Raw genomic sequence first — 15,697 nt, 5'->3', positions numbered from 1 at the left:
TGCCCTAGAGCCCTACCTGGTGGTGAGGTAGGAGGTGGTTGAGGCAGCTTCGGTCCATCATGAAGTCAGAGGCCCCGAGCCTGCGCGGGATCCTGCACTTTTCCAACACGCATGTGCGCGCTTGGAAGACAAGGGGGCCGAGTGAGCCCAATTGCAGGCTTAGGTGACTTCCCTCCACGGAGAAAGCAAAAGGCAAGGCATTGTCAAGACAGACCTAATGTGGTGGATCGAGATGTTAGAATTCGCGCGGAAGCAGGAAAGGGCCAAATACGATGAATTGAAGTTCAATATTGACCTTAACCACAGGAAGAAGAAATCAGAACTGTCAGAACAAGTGTCCGATGGCCCTGTGCAGGCAGTCACCCCGGAGAAGAGCCTGCTGGTGTGGAGGGAGGGGCAGCAGGTTCTCCGACAGTACCTGGAAGAGGTGGGCTACACGGATTCTATGGTGGACTACACGGATTCTATGGTGGACTCGCAGTCCAGGCGCGTGCAGTCCCTACTGGGCCATTCGTTGGAGCTCAGCGGGGCCAGAGAGCCCAGGGAAGAGGTCTGCGGGACCCCCTCGGTCTCTGGGGGGAATCAGCAGTAGTGAATTGCTGCTGGTGAAACAAATGAAGAGACCAAGAAAAATGTGGCAGGCAAAGATGGCAAAGAGCTCTTGGGGGGACTGGGTGCTAAAGCAGATCCCCTTCCTAGGGAAATGTGAGGATGGGGAGAGCCATGAAGACGACCAGCCCAGCGGTGTGCTGCCCAAGAAAAAATGCAGGAAGCTGCCCGCCAAAGCTGGTGCCTGCAGTGGAGGACCAGGTAGAAGAGGAATGACTCTGAGGATGCCACTGTTGGTTTCTATTTTCTGGGCTTGGGAAAGGATGAGGAGTCCTCTCCAGACCCTCAAAGATGCCCTGGAGAGGGACCCACTATGAGCTACGAAGCCAGTCGGTCAAACTGCAGAGAATTTTTGGAGTCAACTTTTGGAGTGTGGTGAGCAGAAGCTCTCATTTGGAAGATTCCAGACCTCAACCCAGACCCCTAAGATGGTTATAACCTGAGTGTGCTGACCCACGTCCTGCCTGGCGGGCCATGCAGAGGCTGTGTGGGGCTCAACCTTTAATCCCCCTTCCCAGTGTGTGCCCTACTGTTCTGTCAATGGCACCCATGCACATCCAAGACCCCGGCAACAGCAACTCAACCCGCCTCTGTACTTTCCCCATAACCAGCAATCATGGGATCCCCCCGAACAGCGATCACAGGATCTGCATCTCAGTGGTCTTCACAAGCACTGAACCTGCCCACATGGTGCCCTTCTTCTGTTCTGATGGCACCACTTTTATGACCTTGACACTGGCAGTGTCCTCCTCACCCTGGAGTCCAAGGGGAGCAGCAGTCCCACCCAGACCAACCAGGTGGTGAGTTGCTCAAACCAGCGACCATGATGATAGAGGCATCCACCTCCTGGACCAGTATGCACACGGACACCCTGGCCAAGGTCTTATAATACCCACCTGGCTCAGTCCTGACTGCCACGCTGCCTGGGGAGTAGCCTAGGCAGGTTGGACCAAGAGGACTCCCAACCTCATTCTGGAGGCTGAGAGGCCTGGCCTCTTCCTGCCTTCCTCAGAGTCTGGTGGTGCTTTCCCCCAGAGACCCTCCCCTGTGACCCACCCTTCCCTAAGCATCCAACCTGAAGAGCAGCCTCCTTCAGGGATCACCCTCCAGGGTGGCCTCTGGAAGTTTCCTCTCTGTGCCCTGAGGCCCAGACCTAGTATCTGAGCTGCCTTCTCGGGCATAGCACAACCTGGGCAGGGTGTCCTTGGGGATCAGCTTTCCCAAGATGCCAGAAGGTTCCATGTACTCTAACTGAATCCCCAAATCATCTTTTCCATCTTCCCATACCTGGGTGGGTGCTGTGCTGGGAGGAAACCAGGTGCTCCTGCTCTCGTTTCCGCCTCCCCTCTCACCCCACCATTGCCATGGAGCCAGTTGAACCCTGGATGTCCTCAGTGGGAATACCAGGCCTGGCACACACCAGAAACTTTCTCAAGCCAATACTCCTACCTCCAGTTCCCTAAACACAGCTATCCAGAAACTACCCAATGGCTTCAAGGCCAATAACTTCCTCGGGAGCCGATAATGGCCTCAAGGGAGATGCTCATCCTTACTTCCCCTACCCATAGAAAGAGAGCTTTCTCTTGCCTTCCTTGGGGCATGGAGGGTGGAGAGGGTTATGCCATAACTCCCTTTCTATTGGTATAAATAAATGGGATTTTAATGGAGCCCCACCGCCACCCATGTTATCACTGTGTGATAGTCTGTCTTCTCCTCTCCTGGCCCTCTATTCTCTTCCTCCATTTATTTCATTTCCTTTTTGGGGTTCCACCCTGAACTCTTGGGCTCTCTTCCAGGCTTATAAGCTTCATCCCTTCTGCCCCGGACTTGGAAGTGAAATTGGTCTCTGTCAGCCCTTTGGAGTAAGAAAGAAAAAAGTTAGCTATTGCTATCATCTACATTGTTATTATCTATTATCTTCATTTTACCGATGAGGGAACTGAGGCTGCAACCAAAGGTTACTGGTAGTAAATGCCAGGCTGAGCTCAAACCCAAACCCACACACCCAACATGATACTGCTTCTTATGCAGCAAAAGGCATTCTTTTTTGTGGGGCTGCAGTGAGACCTGTATGATTTACCTTTCTTCCTCCCCCCCTTCCTTTGTTCTAACTCCAAGCTTGTCAAGCAGGCTTCTGATGCCTTCCTGGGATCCTAGTGTCAGAAAGGATGCTCCACGTAACAGAAATTAATCCCAAGATTAATGAATTGACATTGTGCTAATACAAAAGAAGTTTTTGCTTTGCTCTTTGGCTTGTGTATCACTCTATCCTGAGAACTCTGGGAGCACTGGAAAAATTCAGTTCTGACTCTGGAAAGCTGGTACACAGACCTTAGCTGTGGGGGGCAAGACAAGGAATCACCACATTGTGCATTTGCCCTTTGGCCTGGTCAGTCTTTTTACCTCATCCCTCTCCACCTGTCTCATGCACCATGAAATTTTCCTGACAAGGCCCCAGTTTGTTTTTCTATCTATGTCATTCTATGAACTTACTATGGGTCAGTAATTACTATTCTTATTGATGCTGACATAAGTTCCCATCTCCACAGCTGTTTTTAATCCAGTGACATTTTAAATGTGGTCATGATCCCCGATTTTTCACAATTTAGAATTCCTTGAGAACATTCATAGGAAACCAAGGATGCACTTCTGAGTAAGGGGAGTGGAAGTAAAGAGAGACGTCTGTGATAATCCTCCAACTGCTAGAGAGGAAATACTGGTATTGAATCAATGAAATTTATTTGCTTTATTCCACATTTGTGAGAATATTGGGAATTACTGTCTATAGTTGGTGGCATCAAATGACTGGTTTTCTGGTACACTTAAGTTCAAGCCTCTGCTGGCAGGTGTTGGTAAAAGGAATACAGGAGGCCTCACCCAGGGCAGACGCTTCTCTCTCAGATCATCCCGACATCTGGAACAAGATTTGGCCTTCCCCTGAGGCTTGAGAAGCATAAATGTTTAGATACACCTGGGCTTAGGACCATTTTTCAGAGAAGGTTTCTTATCTTTTTTTTCTTTTGGAGGAGCGAGGCAGTCTTTGCCACTGTTCCAGACAATAGTAGACACTACATAAACATAAATTTGTTTATGTGGGAACAAACAAAACCCTTCTATGGGTAAATGGGGAGAAATATTCATCCAATCTATTATAAAAGACAATAAAAGTAGTTGTGCCACAATGTAAATGAATTTAAAATTTAATCTTTTTGCAGATAAATGGGGAAGTTATTTTTACTTTATAAAGTTAATTCCTCACAGGAAGATTCCTTTAAAGGCTGGATATTGATTAATCTGGAATAACACAGAAAAAAATACACATAAGCACAACTTCAAACACATCTTTTTCCTTCTGCCCTGTGTCTATGTTCCAGCACAGGGAATGTTCCTCATTTCTAAATCTTCCATGCTAGTTCATGCCTCTGAGCCTTTGCACAGGCTGACCCCTTCACCTGGACAATTCTCTCACACACTCTACCTGTAGGAATTCTACTCAGATTTCCAAGCTCTTTCCAAGTATTAACACTCATATGACACTTTTAAATAGAATTGATCTTTCCTTCATGTCTTTCTACATCTTCCATGGTTGTTCACACAGAATACATTTTCTACTTCTACTTCTTAATTATAATTTCTGAGTAAAAGGACCAGGGTTAGACTCTGTGTACCTCCCACTCTTACATGTTAGGTAGCTTGTCTTACATAGAATGTTCTCACATTTTTCCTCCTAGGTACCACTTACAGCAGAAGAGTATATGCCTTCAGACTGCTTTAAGATGGAATTTCTCTGAAGCTGTTCTTTCTCAAAAAATTCATGTGGATTTTACATTCAGATCTATCATGTAGTACTCATAATGTTAATATAAAAATGTTTAAAATTTCTCCTGTGTAAAATCTAGACTCCAGGAACCACCCCACAATTTATGCTTTACATAGTTAGTCTTTCTAGCACATGGCCCTTGGGATATACTTCTCAGTTGAAAAGAGTATAAGTAGAAGCTTTAAAATGTTTATTGAATTGAATTAAACAAGTGTAATGTAATGTAAAATGAAACATTTGTTCCAAATGCCAAATAATTGAGAAAATATAGTCAAGACAGAGGCTGCCTTGTGATTATTAAGCTTAGAATAACATTTCAAAGAATTATTTAAAATAGTATAAGCTACCCAAAATGCATCATACTCACATCTGCTAATGCTTCCCCCTCAACCCTTCCAGTTCTCACGTCCAACTTGTGAAGTGATTATGTTAACCTGCTTGCAGCTAGCTGCTCTGAAAACCTACAAATGCAGAGTCCCTCAAAAGGCCCCTGTTTCCTTTAGGTAGATATTTTAGCCTGTGAGCTTCTGGACCCATGTCTCTTTCTGGAGTTATGTCAGAATCAAACAGAAAAGACTTTATAAGTAACTGTCACCTAGTATTAATATCTTAACTACCTGCTGAGAAGTATAATTCAGTTTTAATGGACATCTTTTAATGGATTTTAATGGAAATCTCTAAAAGAGGTTTCTAAAATAGCCTGAGAGAATACCAGATTACTGGAGGGAATAAATAAATTGCTGATTTGGAACATACAGTGTAAATAAATAAAACACCCCTAACTCTTACCCTCTGCTGACATAGATACTAATGGCCAGAAATTTGAAGAAATCATTTCCTAAACAACATTCCTATGGCCCAAAATATGCTCAATGCCTCCCAAAGTAAATATCTTTGTGATAACATAATAATAGTGGAATCCAGTGTAATATAGAATTCTCTAACTCTGTTGGGAAATGGGTTTCATGCAAGAACCAGACGTTGTTCCTCATCATCATCTCCAACTACGTCAAATTGATAATGGCAAAGGGCACTTTTAACCGAGTAGGGTTACCGGAGCACAGATGTGACCTGTTCCCTTTGCATTCTTTACGTATCTCAGCAAGATCTTTATTCACATTTGCTGAATGGAGAAGGGAAGTAGACTGGCACCGACAGGTGCGACAGCTACGTGATGGGGGTTCTATCTCTGCAGTGGTACCTCCCCCTCCCATTCCTAAATTCCCTTGTAATCTTGCATGATGTACTTGGCTCAGGTGTGACACGAGTGCCTTTACATTTTCCTCCCCTTGAATATCTGCTTGTATTTTTCCTGCCTTGCCTGCTTACCAAACTAGCAGAGACATGATCTTCTTTAGTCTGGCTCTGACGATGTAATGGAATGCCTGGCGTCCATTGCTCCTTTCAAGCTTCCCTGTTCCTTGCATCAGGGCTCTCTGAAACAGCCATGCTGTCATTTATGGCTTGGCTGTCTTTCTGGTGCTGCCCTTATTCTAAGTATTTTCTGTTGCACTTGGCTGAAATTGTATATATGCAGTAAAATCACTGAACCGAGGTAGATCTGCCTGCCTGTTTCTCCCGCAAGGCAAACAGCATCCGGAGGAGCAGCTCATCGTGATCCAGTGATATTTCAATCACACTGTGACTGCGCAGGCGGGTTTAATCAACTCCGCCACATGCGTAATTCACAATGGATCCCTTTTGTTTCACTTATCATCAGAATGAATACACACAAGAAGCTCATTTAGCCCCCACCATTTGTCATCAGCTGCCCTATTAAACATTGATTTTATTTTCCCAGGTCAGAAATGATGAAATCAATATCTAACATGGCAGGTTTGTATTTGCTCATACTTTTCATTCAGATTCCCTGAGTAATTTTAAAACATTTACATCACATAAATGTTTATAGATTTAAATGTCAGTAAAGGTTAAGAGGTAATTGCGTATGAAACTGACTGCATTAAATTTTAAAGTGAGAGTGGTTTTTATTAAACACATATGGAGATATTGTATTATTTTGTTGTTATGATCCACTAACTCACTCATTAGTTAATTTGTTCATTATTCATTTGACATATGTTAATGCAGCATTTAGTATTTTTTGGAGTGTTTGAAAGTAAAAAGTTAAGCATTGACATATAAAAGTGTTTTCAAACTATTAAACTTCATAGAAATGTTGTATCTGGAAGTCCATTTTGTATTTCAAATATTCACTCATTCATAAAATGTTAGGCACTTACTGTGAACTCTGTACTGCCCAAGCCCTGTGCTAAGAACCATAAATTCACAGAGAGGTAAGAATCAATCCCCCTCCCCCACAGCCTCTACAGGAGCTCAGAATTTGGTGGGAAAGAAGCAGGCACAGAAAAGGTCAGACTTTGGTAAAGAAATCATAGATGAGGTTCTCTGTGGTAGACTTGTAGGTGGTCTCCTCTTCCATGGGCTCTACAGAGGGATAGAGGAAGCAGAAAGCAGGGAGGAGAGAAGAGAAGGATCAGCTCTGAAATGGCCTGAGGTATTTAGGAATGTTGAAAAATTATAGTGCCTGGAAAAAAGTAATAAGAAAAGTGACTAGAGAAAAGGAAAGAGGAGCCAAGATGTGAGAGTCTATTTGTGTTGCCTTGACTTCACCCTTCAGTCATGGATCCAGCTGCCATTCAATAGCTTTGTAATCATGTGTAAGGCCCTTAGTTTTTCTGAGATCTATTTTCCTTATCTATCAAATGGGGGTAATGATACGATAGTCCCAAACAATCTCATGGGACTGTGATGAGATTCGGGTTAAATAATGTACAAGAGTCATTTTTAAGACAGTAGAACGTGACACACAAAAGTGGGATTATGATTATGATTATGGTTTAAAAGCTGAGGTAAACTTGACTTCCTTGATAACAAGTTATCAGAAACAATCTTCTTTCCTGGAGTACCAGACAGTAATAGCTACTTTATAAGCATATAGTAGAAATGTATTTAAACATCAATTCCTTGACTGAGAATTGACCAAAAAAAAAGTCTCTAAGTGAATTGACTGAAAGTAAGTAGAAAATATATAGTTCATAGCCTCTGGTGTGAATGGTGCTCCTAGAGTTACGCTGTGTGTTACCTACACAACCATACACGAGGACCTTTGCCAACAAAGAGCTTTGATAAGAGAGTGAAGAGAGAATAGTGGAAAAATCACTATTTGAAAAGATTTGAGCTAGCATTCTCCAGAGTTGAAAGACATAATTTACTGACCAAAGAGCACACTAAGAGTACTGAGCATGATAAAGACAAATATACACTTCCAGCTTTACCACTAATTGATTGTGGACAATTACATTGGTACTTCAACTCTCAGTGCTCTGATTTCCTTATATATAACATGAGATTATTTATTTATTAGAGAGAGAGAGATCATGCACAAGCAGAGGGGAGGGAGAGAGGGAGAGGGAGAAGCAGACTCCCCACTGATCAGGGAGCCAGAGTGGGACTTGATCCCAGGACCTTGGGATCATGACCTGAGCCAAAGGCAAATGCTGAACCAACTGAGCCACCCAGGTGCCCCCAGAACATGAAATATTAACACTACTTTCTTCATAAGTTTATTATGAAGTTCAAGTGAGTTCATATCTGTGTTTAGCACACTGGTACAGAGCAGGCACTCAAAAAGTGTTAGCTATTATTACAAAGGAATGACAACTATATTGACAGCCTTATCAAAAAGAAAAGAGAGAAGACTCAAAATCATGAATGGGAGAGGAGAGATCACAACCAACACCACAGAAATATAAACAATCATAAGAGAATATTACAAAAAATTATATGTCAGCAAAATGGGCAATCTGGAGGAAATGGATAAATTCCTAGGAACATAGAAACTACCAAAACTGAAATAGGAAGAAATAAAAAATTTGAACAGACCCATAACCAGCAAAGAAATCGAGTCAGTAATCAAAAATCTCCCAACAAACCAATGGCCAGAGCCAATTGGCTTCTCAGGGGAATTCTGCCAGACATTTGAAGAAAAGTTCATACTTATTCTTCTTAAATTGTTCCAAAAAAAATAGAAATGGAAGGAAAACTTCCAAACTTATTCCATGAGGCCAGGATTATCTTGATTCCAAAATCAGATAAAGGCCTCCACTAAAAAGAATTACAGGCCAATATCCTTGATGAACATAGATGGAAAAATTCTCAACAGATTCTAGCAAATGGAATCCAACAGCACATTAAAGGAATTATTCGCCACAATCAAGTGCAGTTTATTCCTGCACTAGAGGGGTGGTTCAATATTTGCAAATCAATGTGACACATTGCATTAATAAAAGAAGGACAAGAGCCATATGATCCTCTCAATAGATGCAGAAAAAGCATTTGACAAAATACAGCACCCGTTCTTGATAAAAACCCTCAAAAAAGTACAGACAGAGATAACATACCTCAACATCATAAAGGTCATTTACAAAAGACCCACAGCTAGAATCATCCTCAATGAGGAAAACTGAGTTTTTCTCTGGAGTCAGGAACAAGACATGGATGTCCACTCTCCCATTACTATTTAACATAGTACTAGAAGTCCTGGCCTCAGCAATCAGGCAACAGAAAGAAATAAAAGTCATCCAAATTGGCAGGGAAGAAGTCAAACACTCACTATTTGTAGATGGCATGATACTCTATGTAGAAAATATGAATGGACTCCACCAAAAAATTGTAAAAACTAACACATGAGTTGAGCAAAATCACAGGATAGAAAAATCAAAGTAGAGAAATCTGCTGCATTTCTGTACAGAAATAATGAAGCAGCACAAAAAGAAATCAAGAAGTTGATCCCATTTACAATTGCACCAAAACAATAAGATACCTAGGAATAAACCTAACCAGAGAGGTAAAAGATCTATAAACTATAGATCTGAAGCTAAAAGATCTGAAAACTGTAGAACACTTATGAAAGAAATTGATGATGACACAAAGAAATGGAAAAATGTTCTATGCTCATGGGTTGGAAGAACAAAGATTGTTAAAATGTCTATACTACCCCAAGCAATCTCCACATTTAATGCAGTCCCTATCAAAATACCACCAGAATTTTTCACATTTTCACAACGCTAGAACAAACAATCCTAAAATGTGTATGGAACCACAAAAGACCCAAATAGCCAAAACAATCCTGAAAAAGAACAGAAAGGTTGGTTCTGGACTTCAAGCTATATTACAAAGCTGTAATCATCAAGACAGTATGGCAGTGGCACAAAAACAGACACATAGATACATGGAATAAAATAGGAAACCCAGAAATAGACCAACAACTATATGGTCAACAAATCTTCAACAGAGCAGTAAAGAATATCAAATGGAAAAAGGACAGTCTCTTCAACAAATGGTGTTAGGAAAACGAAACAGTGACATGCAGAAGAATGAAACTGGACCACTTTCTTACACCATACACATAAATAAATTTAAAATGGATGAAAGACCTAAATGTGAGACATGAAACCATCAAAATCATAGAGGAGAACAAAGGCATCAACCTTTTTGACCCCAGTTGTAGCAAGTTCTTTATAGACACATCTCTGGAGGCAAGTGAAACAGAAGCAAAAATGAGCTATTAAGACTTCAAGATAAAATTCTGCAGAGTGAAGGAAACAACCAAAAAAACTAAAAGACAACCTATAGAATGGGAGAAGATATTTGAAAATGACATATCTGATAGAGAGTTAGTATCCAAAATCTAGAAAGAAAAACTCAACACTCAAAAAACAAATAATCTAGTTAAGAAAAGGGCATAGGACATGAATAGATATTTCTCCAAAGAAGATATCCAGAGAGCTAACACACACATGAAAAGATGCTCAATGTCACTCATCATCAGGGAAATACAAAATCAAAACCATGGTGAAAACCACCTCATACCTACCAGAATAGCTAAAATTAACAACACGGGAAAAAACAGGTGTTGGTGAGAATGCAGAGTAAAGGAAATCCTCATATACGATTGGTGGGATGCAACCTGGTGCAGCCACCCTGGAAAACAGTATGTAGGTTTCTCAAAAAGTTAAAAATAGAACTACTTTATGACCCAGAAATTGCACTATTGAGTATTTAACCTAAGGATACAAAAATACAGATTCAAAAGGATACATGTATCCTGATGTTTATAGTAGCCTTATCAACAATAGCCAAGAAGGCCAAATGTCCATCAACTGACAAATGGATAAAGAAGTGGTGTGTGTGTGTGTGATGGAATATTACTCAGACATCCAAAATAATGAAATCTTGCCATTTGCAATGACATGGATAGAGCTAGAGTGTATTACACCAAGTGAAATTTTTAAAAAGACAAATACCATATGATTTTACTCAGATGTGGAATTTAAGAAACAAAACAGATGAACATATGACAAATAAATAAAGAAAAACAAAGGGAAACAAACCATGAGATTCTTAACTATAGAGAACAAACTGAGGCTTGATGGAGGGAGATAGGTAGGGCATAGGCCAAATTAGTGATGGGTGTTAAGGAAGGTACTAGTGATGAGCACTGGGTATTGTATGCGATAGATCACTGAATTTTACTCCTGAAGCCAATATTACACTATATGTTAAATAACTAGAATTTAGGGGTGCCTGGGTGGCTCAGTGGGTTAAAGCCTCTGCCTTCAGCTCAGGTTATGATCCCAGGGTCCTGGGATCGAGCCCCACATCGGGTTCTCTGCTCAGCAGGGAGCCTGCTTCCCTACCCCCCCGCCTCTCTGCCTACTTGTGATCTCTGTCAAATAAATAAATAAAATCTTAAAAACAAAACAAAACTAGAATTTAAATAAAGTTTGAAAAGAAAAATGCCAAAAATTACATCTGTCAACCAGAATTCTATACCCTGTTCAAATATCCTTGTTTATTTACAGAATACTTCAGTTAACAATAGCAGAATACACTTTCTTCTCAGGTGCATGTGAAAACTTCACCAAGATAGACCATGTCATTGGGCAAAAATAAATAAATACATAAAAATAACAAATTGAAAAGAATTGAAATCATACTAAATATGTTCTCTGACCATAATGGAATCAAACTAGAAATCAATAAGAAGAAGATATATGGATAATCCCCAAATATTTGGAAATTAAAAAAAAAAAACCCTTCTAAATAATACATGGACCAAAGAAATCTAAAGGAAGTTAGATAATATTTTGAACTGAATTAAAATGAAGATACCACAATGTCAAACATTTTGACTGCAGCTAAAATAATGCTTAGAGACAAATTTATAGCATAAATCTTACATTAGAAGATAAGTCTCAAATCAATGCTTCATACTTTCTCCTAAAGAAACTAAAAGAACTAATAAAGCAAGCATAATGAAGAAAATAACAAAGACCAGAAATCAGTAGTATTGAAAATAGGAGAAAAGAAAAATCAATGCAGTGAAAATCTAGATTTTTGCAAAAATGAGTAAAAATGAACCTCTAATATAAAGATCATCACTATAAAGATAAGGATATATCACTGCAGAGCTTGCAGACATTAAAAAGATAATAGAGGGGGCGCCTGGGTGGTTCAGTGGGTTAAAGCCTCTGCCTTCAGCTCAGGTCATGATCCCAGGGTCCTGGGATCGAGCCCCACATCAGGCTCTCTGCTCAGCAGGGAGCCTGCTTCCTCCTCTCTCTGACTGCTTCTCTGCCTACTTGAAATCTCTGTCAAATAAAGAAAATCTTAAAAAAAAAAAAAAGATAATAGAGTATGAAGGGGTGCCTGGGTGGCTCAGTTGGTTAAAGTCTCTGTCTTCAGCTCAGGTCATGATCCCAGGATCCTAGGATCGAGCCCTGCATCGGGTTCTCTGATCAGTGGGGAGCCTGCTTCCCTCCCCTCCGCCTGCCTCTCTGCCTACATGTGATCTGTCAAATAAACAAAAATCTTAAAAAAAAAAAAAAGACAATAATTTTATTCCCATAAATTCTATAACTTAGATGAAGTGGAGAAATTGCTTGAAATGCACAAGTTACAAAATCTTATAAAAGAGAATTAATAACTAGAATAGTACTATATCTTTTGAACAATTGGATTTGTATTGCAAAGTTTCCAACAAAGAAAATTCTAGGCCCAAATGGTTTCATTGGAGAAATCTACCAAATTCTAAAAGGAAATTACACCAATTCTACAATACACTTTCAGAAAATAGAAGATACAGCTTCCAACTTATTTTATGAGGCTAGTACTATCTGATACCAAAACCAGACAAAGACATTACAAAAAAAAAAACCAAACTAAAGAATGATATCTTTCATGTCCAAGACATAAAAATATTCAACAAAGTATTAGCAAATAAGATCCAATGTTATATAAAAAGGATAATTCACTATGACACAAAGTTGGTTCAACCTCAGAAAAATCAATGTAATTCACTACATTAACAAATGATACATAATAAAAATTCTTACAAAACTAGGAATGAAAGGGAACTTCCCCAACGTGGTAAAGAGCATCTACAAAAAACCCTACAGCAACATTATACTTAACGGCATGAGACTGGACACTTTCTTCCTAAGTGGGTACAATGTAAGGATACCTTTCTTACCATATTTATTTCATATTTACTCTTAGTATAATACTTTAACTTTTAAACAGTGTAATAAAACAGGAAAAAGAAAAGACATACAGATTGGGAAAGCAGTGGTAAAACTCTTTCTTTTTTTTGAATGTTATTCAAAGATAACATTTGCTTTGTGGAAAATTTCAAGAAATCCAAAATAAAAATAATAATAATAATAATAATAATAATAAAGCTTTTCGAACTAATAAGTGAGTTTAACAAGGTCACAGGATACAAAGTTAATAGTTAATATACAAAAGTCAATGGTATTTCTATATAGTAGCAATGAGCAATTGAATATTGAAATTATAGAAAATTGTCCTTTACAAAGAATTTAAATACTGAGTATAAATCAAACAAAATATACACAGATTCTCTGAGCTGAAAACTATAAAACACCGATGAATAAAATCAAAACAGACCTAAGTAAATAGAGAGAGGTGTCATGTTAATGGAAGACTCAATATTGTTAAGAAGTTAATTCTCTCTGAATTGATCTATAGATCTGACAAAATTCTAAACGAAACTCTGACAGGATTTTTTTTTTAGATAGAAAAAAATTCTAAAATTTATAAAGAATGGCAAAGAAACTAAAATAGCCAAAATAATTTTGTCAAAGAACAAAGTTGGAGGATGAACACTACCTGATTTCAAGATTTTCTATTAAGCTACGATAGTCAACACAGTAGGAAAATGGCAAAAGATAGACTTGTAGATCCATGGAACAGAATCAAGAGGCCAGGTATAGACCCACTGAAATATAGCCCATTGATTTTTGGCAATGAGGCAAAGGCAATTCAACAAAGAAAGAATAATCATTCAACCATATGCAAAGAAAAGAACTGTGACATTATACATATCATACAAAAGTAACCCAAAATAGATTATAAACCTAATGTAAAATATGACACTATAAAGCTTTTAGAAGAAATCATAGGAGTAAATCCTTGTAAGCTCAAACTGGGGAAAGATATCTTAGAAACAACTCCAAGAACGTGACAAGCAAAGAAAAAAATTCCTTAACATACCTCATCAAAATATAGAAGCTTTTGCTCTTTGAAAGATGATATTAAAAAATGGAAAAGCCAAGCCATAGACTGATAGAAAATATTTATAAAGTATGCATATACTTATAAATATAGTTATAAAGTATAATAAAGTATAAAGTATATTTATAAAGTATCCAGAATATGTTTTTAAAAATTGTAAAACTTGACAAAAGGAAAACAAATAACCCAATAAGAAATGGGCAAAAGATTTGAGTAGACACTTCACCAAAGAAGATTGATAGGCACCTGAAAATATATTTTTTTGAAAAATATTTTATTTATTTAATATTTGAGAGAGACATTGAGAGAATGAGTGGGAGGAAGGACAGAGGGAGAAGTAGACTCCCTGTAAAGCAGGGACCCTAACAGGGGACTCGATCCCAGGACCCTGGGATCATGACCTAAGCTGAAGGCTTAACCAAGCCTCCCAGGCACACCAGCACCTAAAACGATACTTAACATCATTATTCTTTGGGGGAAATTCAAATCAAAATCACAAGAACCCATTATACTACTATTAAGGTGGCAAAAAACAAAAACAAAAACAAACCCCTAACAATAACAAGTTCTAGCAAAGAAAAGAGAATGGAATTATCGTATGTTGGTGGTGGGCGTCCAAAACGGTACAGCTACTTTGTAAAATAGTTTATCAATTTCTTATAAAACTACACATGCAATAACCATTCAGCCCAGCAACTCCACTTCTGGGTATTTTACTTTGGAGAATGAAATAAGTTCATACAAACATTGTACACACATGTTGGTAGTTTTATTCATAATCACCAGCAACTGGAAACAACCCAAATACCTTGCAACTGTTAAATGGATAAACACAAATTATTACTACAGACAACAAGATAGAGGGAGCTCAAATACATTATACTAAGTTAAGGGCCAACACACTGTTTGGTCTCTAGGCCCAATTCAAACCCATTTATTCATTTAGGGATTGTCTGTGACTGCTTTTGTGTTACTACGGCAGATTTGAATAGCTGCAACAAAGACCATATGGCCCACATGGTGTGGTAGCTAAAAATATTTACTACCTGGCTTAGAGGAAAAGCTTACCAATCCCTGTGCTAAGTGAGGGAAGATAGACACAAAAACTACATGTTATATGGTTCCATTTGTACAACGTTCTGGACAAGTCAAAACTACCGAGATAGAGAACAAATCACTGGTTCCCCAGGGTTGAGCCCGGTCACAGGGATTGACCATAAAGCATCAGTATTTTGGGGGCACCTGGGTGGCTCAGTGGGTTAAAACCTCTGCCTTCGACTCAGGTCATGATCCCAGGGTTTTGGGATCGAGCCCCGAGTCGGGCTCTCTGCTCTGGGAGCCTGCTTCCTTCTCTCTCTCTGTCCATCAAATAAATAAATGAAATCGTTAAAAACAAAACAAAACAAAAGAAAAGAATCAGTATTTTGGGGTGTGATGGAACTATCCTGTATCTTATTATGGTGGTTGTTACACAACTGTCTGCATTTGCTAGTTAACATAACTGATAAAATGGCATATCCCTTCCCCACCCCCAAAAGTGAGTCTTCCTGTATGTAAACTACAAACTAAATTAAAAAAAAAAAAAAAAAGACATAAACAAGTGGTGTAAAATGGCACATATATTCGTCTGGACTTTTTGGCTGCAAG

At 39.2% G+C, this 15,697-nt stretch overlaps 1 long non-coding RNA gene and 1 pseudogene across 1 annotated transcript; both read left to right on the top strand.

Moving 5' to 3' along the window:
• Positions 1–217: 217 nt before the first annotated feature.
• LOC116589324 lies at positions 218–988 on the top strand (annotated as a pseudogene).
• Positions 989–5,392: 4,404 nt separating this feature from the next.
• Positions 5,393–6,266, top strand: LOC116587747. The gene is made up of 2 exons (XR_004284621.1): positions 5,393–5,587; positions 6,231–6,266. It is a non-coding gene; the product is annotated as an uncharacterized LOC116587747 (long non-coding RNA).
• The last annotated feature ends 9,431 nt before the right edge of the window (positions 6,267–15,697 follow it).

The sequence above is a fragment of the Mustela erminea genome, chromosome 4 (genome assembly GCF_009829155.1).
Source record: "Mustela erminea isolate mMusErm1 chromosome 4, mMusErm1.Pri, whole genome shotgun sequence".
Classification (NCBI taxonomy): domain Eukaryota; kingdom Metazoa; phylum Chordata; class Mammalia; order Carnivora; family Mustelidae; genus Mustela; species Mustela erminea.
The sequence above is the reverse complement of the archived record's forward strand: the minus strand, read 5'-3'. Positions and strand labels throughout refer to the sequence as shown.